Below are 9,892 nucleotides of genomic sequence, written 5' to 3' on the forward strand. Positions count from 1 at the left end.
GGGAAAACAAGGCTGCAGACATTTTAGCTATGTATCATGTTTTCTAAATTATCTCTTTGTGTGCTGATGGTCCTCTTAATACATTATCCTCCCTCATTATCTGATCTGTTCTACGTTTTCAGTTATGCCTCTTCTCAAAACCATGTAACAGTCAGTCTTTCTCAGCCTGGAAGCTATTTCAGTGTCCAACCTGCATCCCCAAGGTCCAGACAGAGGAAATACTACACAACTGGTTTTGAGTTGAGAAGCTGTGCACACGCACACCAAAGAGATGTTATGGCATCAGAGAAGTCATGATTTTATTCTCAGATTCCCTAAGCTGAGTTTTATGTAGGCAATAATACATGACACTGCATACGCTACAGTGGAGTAAGAACATTTTGAACATCTTGCATAGCATGAGACTGAGAAATCAAGAGCTTGTATCACCTCAGATGTACAGAAGTCAAAAACCAAACAAAGAATAAGGCCATGGCACAGAGTGAGTAGATTATTTGGTTTCTTTAACTCATGATTTTTGGATTGACAAAAATGAATAAAATTGTTAATAAGGAGAACTTATCTTCTAATAGAATCTCATGTGACAGTCCATATACTTGTTTTTAATAAGATTTGATCTGCATGAGATTTTGGAAAAAATTAATTGATTCAGAAAAGAGGTCTAAAAAGTACGCATTTCAGAAGTAGTTGTGGACTGCTGGTACAGTCTTCAGACAAATTTGCAAGACATTTTATAGCATGTATGCGTGATCATTACACATGTCATAGTGTTGCAGATCGTATCTTGTTTTTTTTTTCTGGTGTGGGAGGTGATCTTGAAGAAATCTGTACATGATCATGGTAGCATAGCTGTGAAGCGCAGATGTCTTCCCTTAGATGTAAGCTTTTCAAAGGTCACAAATAACAGCAAAAAGGGAAGAGTTCTTGAGTTAAGCCATACGTTCTTTGATTCAGTGATCATTTTGAGTTTACAGCTCCTAGTACAATGCAATCTTGATTTATGATTATAGTGCCTAGTTGCTATGATGATGATAATGATAAAGTTTATAATGGAGTCAGAGGACTTTGCTAATAAAACAACAAATCTTCTATGGCAATCAGAGTTCTAATCTAAATACTATTTAGTATGGACTTGTGATGTGAATTAGACAGTTGGGGCAACTGTATTTTAAAGTGGCATCTGCATTTTTTTAAAAATATGTAAATAGATGTACCTACAAGTTATGCCATAATAGAAAGATGTACAATTTATATATGTAATTGGTGAACTGTACATCAGAGTAACTTAAATAGTAGGTACAGAACTATATCTGATTTTTTTTCAGCTTTAAAAGACTATATGTGCAACCTTAGATACAAAGTTTAATATCTTTAATTTGGTCCAGAAAGTGGGCTGTATAATATTCCAGGCAGTGAATGCTTGTGGAAAAGAAATTAGTAAGCATAGAAAAAACAAACTGAATGGAATTGTAATTTGTCTCTATGTCCAGAACTTCAAATACTTGTTTGGAATACAACTATGTTTTTGTCTGCTAGGCATACTGAAATTCCTATACAGGAACAAGACACCTCATGAAATTTTCAGTATTTTCTATTCCATCCATTTCAGAATCTGTCCAGCTTGTACCCTGTCCAAGTCATCACAAGAATAAATGTAAAGATAAATGAATAATCCTGATTACATCATAGTAATATGAACATGACAAAGCTGAATGACTCTGCCAGACCAACAGTGCTGAATGTCACAAAAATGTTCCAGCATGTCCAGAATCATTTTTTTTGAGTGACTACAAAACTTTCGGAAAATACTCTCTGTGAGAACCATCTCAAAGGAAGAGGTAAAATATATACTGTGACTTTGTTGACTCTTTTTCATGAGGTTTTGTTCATTACACTCCAGGTCTATGTGAACACTTACAAATAACTGAGAGTAGATAGCATATGAAAGTCTGTGGAGTAAGCTAATGGGGACAACTGGACATCTTTCAAAAAAGGTAATGCCTGTGTACTTAAACAGGTAATAATTAATTACTTTTTCCAAAAGTAAATTTCTCTTAAGCTCCTTGCCAATGACTCCTTAGTTTTGAGAGCACATTTTTGGGGAGATTATTGCAACAAATACATCTTCTGGATATGTCTTTTTATGGCTAAGCAAGAATTACAACTTTTCAAGTTGAGTGTCTGAAAGTCTTCTCAAAATAATATTATGAGGAGGTTATGCTGTTAGATTAGCTTCTTCCAATACTATGACCACAAAGTCTTTTTCATTTACCTGCCCATCTGTGTAGCTACTACTCTTGGTTGAATGCATTGCTATAGCAGGTTGGTTACAACCTATAGCAGGAATGTTACAGCCACAGGGCAATGTCCCTCCTATACTTAATGAAGGCTGTAAAACCAATAAAAATAAAATTCTTGCAAAGTGATGCTATTTGGTAAGGGAAGACACCCAAAAGACGGAGCAGATATGATGTCTACATCAATTACAAAGCTGTACATTTAATCTTGATCAAAATTATTTGCAAGCAAGGAGTCCCATTGGATACATACTAGATCTTCTTAAACTTCTGGCTATTAAAAACTGAGCATTTCTCACTCACAAGGAGGCTGAAGCCACACTCCCTGTATGTTGAATGGAAAGTTGTTATCCTTTACCCCCCCCCAGTAACTACAATGAACTACCTTCAATGTCTGCTTTTAGTTCCAGCAGCAGAAGGTTCTCCAAAGATATAATCATGTTTTAACAGCATTTGCAATAAAACCTTTAAGAGCATACTGAAAAAGGGAACTCCCAAAAGAGGTTTCTGATGGATGGAAAGTTTGATGCATTTTCTATTTCTAGGTATGGGAATGGAGAAGAGTTATCAATTTTTCCCGAGACTGACATGTAAGTTTGGTCCTGAAGGAGATGTAAAGAGGTGAACTATGGTGTTGGTAACTACTACATGACAGCATGAATTACTCTGTCATTCTGACATAACCTCATGGCTCTGTAAGCTTAGGAGCTAGTCTGAGTGGATGACTACACAGAATAAGTGTGGGCATGTGCGATCAAGAACATCAGCTGTAACATAGACAATAATTCTAATGTTTTATTATATTCACAGCATACAGAATCTGATGTCACATTCCCTTGTTATATATCCACTTGCAACACCTAAAACTTGATTTGTTGCCTTTATGAAGTACAGTGAGAAATTATCCTGAACTCCCTTTTAGAAAGTAGCATATAAGCAAAGATCACATGTTCTTATGATTCATACACTTTGGGGTATTTTCATAAATCAGCCAATAAATTAACTATAAAAGCAAAGAGATTACATTTCCTTCCACTAACCAAAAAATGTTATTGTTGCTTCCATTCCAGCTTGCAAAGACACAGAACCATTACTCTAATATATAGTATATGTGTGTGTATAAGCACAGGTATACATATACACAAATTATGAGGCTTTGAAATCTTAATTTTAAGTAAAATCAGAATGTATTTATCTTACCAAGTTTTAACAATTTGGTAATTTTTGAAAAGGCACCAGCCCCTAATGCAGTGTTATTGATCAGAATTGCTCAGAAGATAAAACTGTGTAGGGACTCCATCACTTCCATACTGAGTATTTTTCCCTTGTAAAGTACTAAGAAGTTGACAATACAGGGTGTAACAGACCTGAAAAAAAGCATCCAGAAGCTATGCACAGAAGGACGAAAATAAATTCTGTGAAACACCTACCGATAAAATATTAGCAAGCAAATGTCTATTTGACATTGATTCTCAGGAATTAAGAATGCAGTGTAAACCCTGGTGGATTTCAGTTTAGTATTTTAGAGTATGAGAAATTGTTCAAATGATTGAGGTGGTTCGGAAACTAAGAGAAAGTGCAACACAGAAGCAGTTAGCAGGAGCATATGGAGGGAGCAGACCAACAGTGGCAAATTATGCAGTGAATTCAGAGAAACCAAAATCTGTGTTGCAGGTTACATGCAGAAAGACAAAATCATTCAGAAGAACCATTTTTTTCAATGCCACTGAACCAATCACCTCAGATGGCTCAATGCCAGCCTCTTGGCATGTATATTCTTAACATATAGTTTCCTATGATGCCTTTAGTAAAGACTTGCATTAATTACGTAAAATAAATATTCCTATCATTAATCTAATCAGAAAACTTTCAGTGTGCTGAATCTGTTCAGTGGGACAGATTTTTCTGTATTGCTAGCAAATCAGATTTACTCTTTTTGAACATGCCAGCTTTATAACAAGCAAGAAAGAAAACTGGATCTCAGACTGTCACTTAAAGCATCATACTTTTAACATCCTCCTTTCATCCAGAGCTGTTTACCTTTACTGACACCCTCTGGTCCCTATCTCTAAGTCAGGTTTGAATTAATTCCAGCACTCCTTCCAAAATTTACTTTCCAAATCAATATTTTGTGGAGCACAGAACTGGACATTTTCTGAAACCCCCATAAATCATATCACTGGTTCCCCAATAGTTTACCATGTCAGCAACTTATTCAGAGGACTCAAGCAAATTTGCCAGTCATGACCTTCCTGTATTGAATCTGTGCTGACAGTCCTCTAAGTTATGCATTTCTTAAAGTTGCCCATTATTATTTCCTAACAGCAGAGTTTTTAATTATACCTTTTATCTTAGCTTCTAGGATATTTTTCCTCAAGATTTGTTTTCAAAGCTTCTTTCTTCCAAGTTCTCAGCTGTAATTCAGCCAGTCAGTTTTTGTATTTTCTGTTTTCATTCTTAGTACATCTGCCCTCATTATAAAATGAAAGTAAGGTCCCTTCCCCTGACATTTTAACCTGGAATTCAAAGTATGACCTTCAGCTTCATATTGACCAACAGAACTAAAATCTACACGCTTAGTCTCCAGACCATCCATAGTTATCTTCACACTTTTATGTCACGCTCTGCTAGTTCTGACTTTTTGCATGGGCATTTGCTTTGTAAGTGTATGAAACAGAAGAACTGCGTGTTGAATAGTCCACTTTTAAAACTACTTAGCTGTTATCACCTTTAAGAATGCTTAACATTTCATCCTCCTTCCTTTATATGTTTGTTGTCTTCCAAGACTTTGCCTTCTTAACCACATCGCTTCATCATTCACATAGTTAAAAGTATATTGCCACAGAGGGCCACTGTACATGAAATATTCCTCAGTTACTACAGTTCACATCTCAGTTTTCCATCTTCCTTTTAGTATACCTCACTAGTAAACAAGCGTCTTCCCTCCCGACAAGATACATATTGAAAGGGTTTTGGGGTTTTGTTTGATTTTTTTTTTTTTTAACTTGAAAGTTTGCAGATAAATGCTACAGTAAAGACAATTTATGAAAATATATTTTTACAAATTCTAATAGATATTTTTATAGCACTTTAAAGTAATTACCCAATTATTGCTAATTCTTTTGATATCCACTGTAATGATATTAATCACAATGAACTGATCTTGCATTAATATTGATTTCCATAACGTACTTCTGAAGGAGTTCTACTCTACCTCAGCAAGAATTAATTGCACTTTTATTAATTGGAATATGTAATCCAAATTTTAATTATCAGGAATCCCCCTTAGCTTTTGGCTAACAGTGAGCATGTAATTTATTTGTAGTTTCAAACTTTAGGGTCTCATGCAAAGCTCACTGAAGACTAAGGGAATGCTGTAACTCCTTAGAAAAATTTGGCATCAGGTCCTTCATTAAAAAACATTACTGAAAATGTGTCAGTCAAGGAAAGTATTAATTTTTAAATAAAAAAAAAAGAACAAACTTTTCAAAAACATTATGTTAAATTTCTGAAATATTGCAACACACAGAAAACTTTAGTCCTCAGTAGTCACATTACACTATCTTGTGTAACTTCTGTTTTTTGAAGTTTCTGTGCTCAACAGGAATGAACCTAAACATCTGAAGTACAGATACAGTAATGGATGCCGATTTTTTTTTTCTGAGATAAGAATCTTAAAAACACAGTTTCATGCTCTGTGTTGCAGAAATAACTCTCCGTTCATCTTCTAACCAGCTCATAGACATTCCACATAGTCTTATCCTCTGTCCTCGCATCAGAGAGGAAAAATCAGTGCATCTTTATGTAATTCCATCTCCTCTCCTGTCAGCAAAGGAGAACAGTCCAGGCACCGTATTTTTCTAATTCAGGAGATAACTGTTTATCCCAAAGCCAAGTACCATTCTGAACTTCATAACAACACAACTTTTAGTGCATCACTATAAACTCAATACGCTAGGTTATCTTCCGTTTCCCACTCAAGCATTAGCATGGTAGCTCTCCCAAAAATAAAAAAATTAACACATTAAAATAAGCATTCTTTCTCTGGAGTATGTATTTGTTCTAAAAGCCTCACATGTCTCTTCCCAGCTCATTCACTGCAATAGTTTGCTAGCTAGTTAAATGACAGGAAGCATACAGTAGATCACAGTAATTTCTGCTTCAACTTTTCTGCTCAATTATGACAACAATTTCAACATAAGATTCAAAACAAAAAGCAAAACACATAAACCTGCAGTAGGAGCCCAAAAATGGGATCTCTCACCATTGCTGGCTTCACAGCAGACTGCTCACAGAGATGCCGCGATGGATATTACAACAAATAATCTGCACACACTCCAAAGTCTAACCAGGGAAATCAGTGCCTGGCTGGGGGAACGGCAAAGACACTTACCGCTGCTGTGGCACCGTCTCTCTCTCGCCCTGACTCTCAGTCTCTCTCTCCCATCCTCCTGACAGCCTCAAATATAGCAGTCCCTTATGGTGCTGAGCCTGTGGGGAGCAGAGGATTGCAGAGTTGGGTTTTTTCCCTTTTTTTTTTTTTTTTTTTTTTTTTTAAACCATCCAGAGGTAGTTCTCCAGACCCGACCGCCTCTCCTCCTCGCCTCGCTCACTGATGAAGAGACCCAGGTGAAGGCATCCGCGCCGGCAGCTCCCACGAGCCCCTCCCGGCCCCGCCGTGCCCCCTCCCCGGCGGGGGGACCGAGGCACCTCCCCCGGCTGGTCCCGGGGGGGTGGTGGAGGCTCTGCCCGCCCCTGGCTGGACGTGTGTGTATGTATATATGATGTCTACGTGTGCTTATGTGTGTGCCATCTCACACTGCCGCCCGCGGCTCGCCCCTACCCCTAAGCGCACAAGGACACCCCTCCTTTCCTCCTCCTCCTGCTGCTGCTGCTCCTCGCCGCCTTCCTCCCTGATTTTCTCCTCTTCTCCACTCTGCCCCGGAGCGTGAAGGCAAGAGGGCGAGTTGGCGAGCGCTCTCCCCTGATCTGCTACTCCTCTCTAACCCAAGCCACCAGCTTTTCCCAGAAACCACTTTCTGCCCCCATCCTCCCTTTCCCCACCCCCCTTTCAGGTAGATTTTTTTTTTTTTAAGATTTTTTTTTTTCTTAAATGTATTTTATTCTCCTCCAGCGGTGATGACCCTCCCTCCCCTCCGCGCCCTGCAGCCGGGCGCCGGGAGCCGCCGCGGCTGCTGCCGTCACCGCACCGCACCGCACCCGCGCAATCTCCGCCTTTATAGCACGGCTGCTGTAACTGGAAAAACACCAGGGGCAGCCAGCCCGGGGCCGGCAGCTGTAGCGCCGCGGCTCCGGCAGCCCCTTCCCTCCTTATTCCCTTCCTCATCATCACCCATCCGCTTTTAATTGCAGACCGCTCCAACAGATCGCAGCGCCCCGCCTCGCCCTCGCCCCCTCCCCGGCGCTGCGCTCCGCGCTGCTGCGCCCTCCTTCCCCCCCCATCCCTGCCTCCGCGCAGGCACTGCGCGGGCCGCGCAGCCACGCCCCTCCGCAGCACCGCCCCCGCGGCCGCTGCGCGCCTGGCCCCGCGCAGGTGGCGCGGGTGCGGAGCCCGGGGCAGGGCTGCCGCGCCGCTCATTCAAATTCTCCTTTTTCGTGTTCCTCGGCCGCTTCGTACTCATCCGTGTATGTAGCGTGCGCTCCCACTCTGTGCTTTTAATGGCTACCCTCAGGATCCAGGCTGATTTTAATCCTTCTTTTCTTTATTTTTCTTTCTTTTTTTTTTTTTTTTTCCTTGCGACAACTTTCTCCCTTAACATTTAATACTTCTCTGCCCTTCTATACTTTTCTTTCCTTGCTTTTTTTTTTTTTTCCCCTCCACAAGTAATTAGGTCTCTTTTTTTAACTTCTGCATTAACTGAGTAACTGTTGCCTAGTTCCTATTCTGAGATTTTTTTCTGCTTCAGTGACTCCATTTCAGTGGTTTATGCTTTCTGAACCTGTGTGGTGTACAAATATATGTGTGTGTGCATTTTTCTTTACTAATTTGTCTTTCTATTTGTATTTATTATTTTTTCCTATCCCAGGTATTTTCTGATTAATTTTTAGAAATTGGCCTTTGTTTGGTTTAGATTCATGGGGAAGAGGAATTGTTTAATTTTGGAATTTGCTGGGGGTTCTTACACAACTCTAGTCTTAAATCTTGGCAGTACTAATATGAGTTTTTTCTCTGTGTCTTTTGCTTGTCTTCTATATTGAAACCTTTAGCAAGATAAGTTATCAGTGATAAGTGACACAGTTTTATACACTTTTGTGGTCTTGTGTACTATATGCAAGTCTGTCAGAGGATTTACAGCTCAACATTAAGTTGAATGAATTCTGTCCACTAATATCAGTGAGGGTGAGCTGAACCCCCCCCCCCCTTTCAATTCCTTTTTTCATTATTCTAAGACTGTAAATTTCTGTTTCTTCATCACCATCTACCACTGTCTTAACTATCATAGTGAAAGAGTGAGAATGAACCCATCATTAGAAATGGACTTTGTCTGCATACACTATCCCATAAAAACACAGAAGAAAATTGTCTCCACAACTGTGGATGGGTCTCTAGGCATATTTCTGTTGGGCAAGTAATGTTGCAACTTGACATATCAAAGCTTCTCTTCATTGACTCAATTCGCAGAAAATTATCATCTGGTCATTATTTCCAGTGTTACTAGGTTACAAGACAGCATTTAATCAGAAGCCAGGAATAGTGACTGCATTAATTCTGATCTTATGAATAACTTATGAGGCTCCATTTCTCAATATTTCCAAAGTGAATGTTAAAGCCAGAAGCATTTTTGCTAATAAATGTATTTTTTTACATACTGCAGTTATTTATGACAATAGTGAGGAATTACTTGTGCAGAGGTGACTTTCGTTGGTTACTTGTTTTTACAGGTAGAGATGGAATTAAAAGAAATACAGATTTTTTTTTTTTTAAGTCATAAAGACTGGACTTTATAGCCTTTATCTTCCCTTGTGAAGTTTATAGATCAGGTTTATTTTTAAAGACTACTATAAGGCACACATGCTATACCCATTGGGCTACGTTGTTTTTTGCTTTTTGCTCACTTAGAGTTCTTGTCAAGGCATACATTTATTTTGAATGGAAACTTTTTGTGTTGCTTCCTTCTTTTCAACTTCATATTAGCAATATTTCTACAAGGACATATTTTTACCTTTTCCTTTAATATAATCAGGAATGGACTGTATATGTATGAGTAGCAGTTTTGTCTTTGAAAATGAAGTGATGCACAGCTTTTAAACAGGTTAAAATTTCATTTGATTGGGTGTATCCTTTGCAAGGTTAGTTCTGGTTTCACTCTATCACTGTAAGATCATGAGCTGGTTTGTGGCATATATGTTCAATGTTTAATACACAGACAGTGAATTATATTCACCCCTTTGTTATGGTATTATCGTTGCTATAGACTTTAAGTCTATATTAAGACCTAGCTGCATTTTATATATCTGATCTAGTTGTCTAACCACTTCCATATAAATGCCTTAATCTTTCTATCTCAGTGTCCCCAGTGGGCAAGCAAACAGATGCAGCACATCTGCAGAGTCTGAGTTGTTTCTGAACTCTT

General features: G+C 38.8%; 1 protein-coding gene across 4 annotated transcripts in view; it reads right to left on the minus strand.

Moving 5' to 3' along the window:
* Positions 1-7,996, minus strand: part of CNTN5 (contactin 5) — a 660,854-nt gene extending 652,858 nt beyond the window's left edge. For 2 of the 4 annotated variants that reach the window (XM_087758088.1, XM_087758089.1), the window contains exons 1-2: positions 7,936-7,996; positions 6,691-6,788 (exon numbers count right to left, since the gene is read on the minus strand). The gene's annotated coding sequence lies outside the window, so the exon portion shown is untranslated. Of the gene's footprint in view, positions 1-6,561; positions 6,659-6,690; positions 6,867-7,935 lie in introns of those variants that run through there. The other 2 variants (XM_087758087.1, XM_087758090.1) reach the window with 2 other exon arrangements.
* Between the last annotated feature and the right edge of the window lie 1,896 nt (positions 7,997-9,892).

This window comes from Nipponia nippon, unplaced genomic scaffold, assembly GCF_047370975.1.
Source record: "Nipponia nippon isolate SJK-2023a ecotype South Korea unplaced genomic scaffold, ASM4737097v1 scaffold_2, whole genome shotgun sequence".
NCBI lineage: Eukaryota > Metazoa > Chordata > Aves > Pelecaniformes > Threskiornithidae > Nipponia > Nipponia nippon.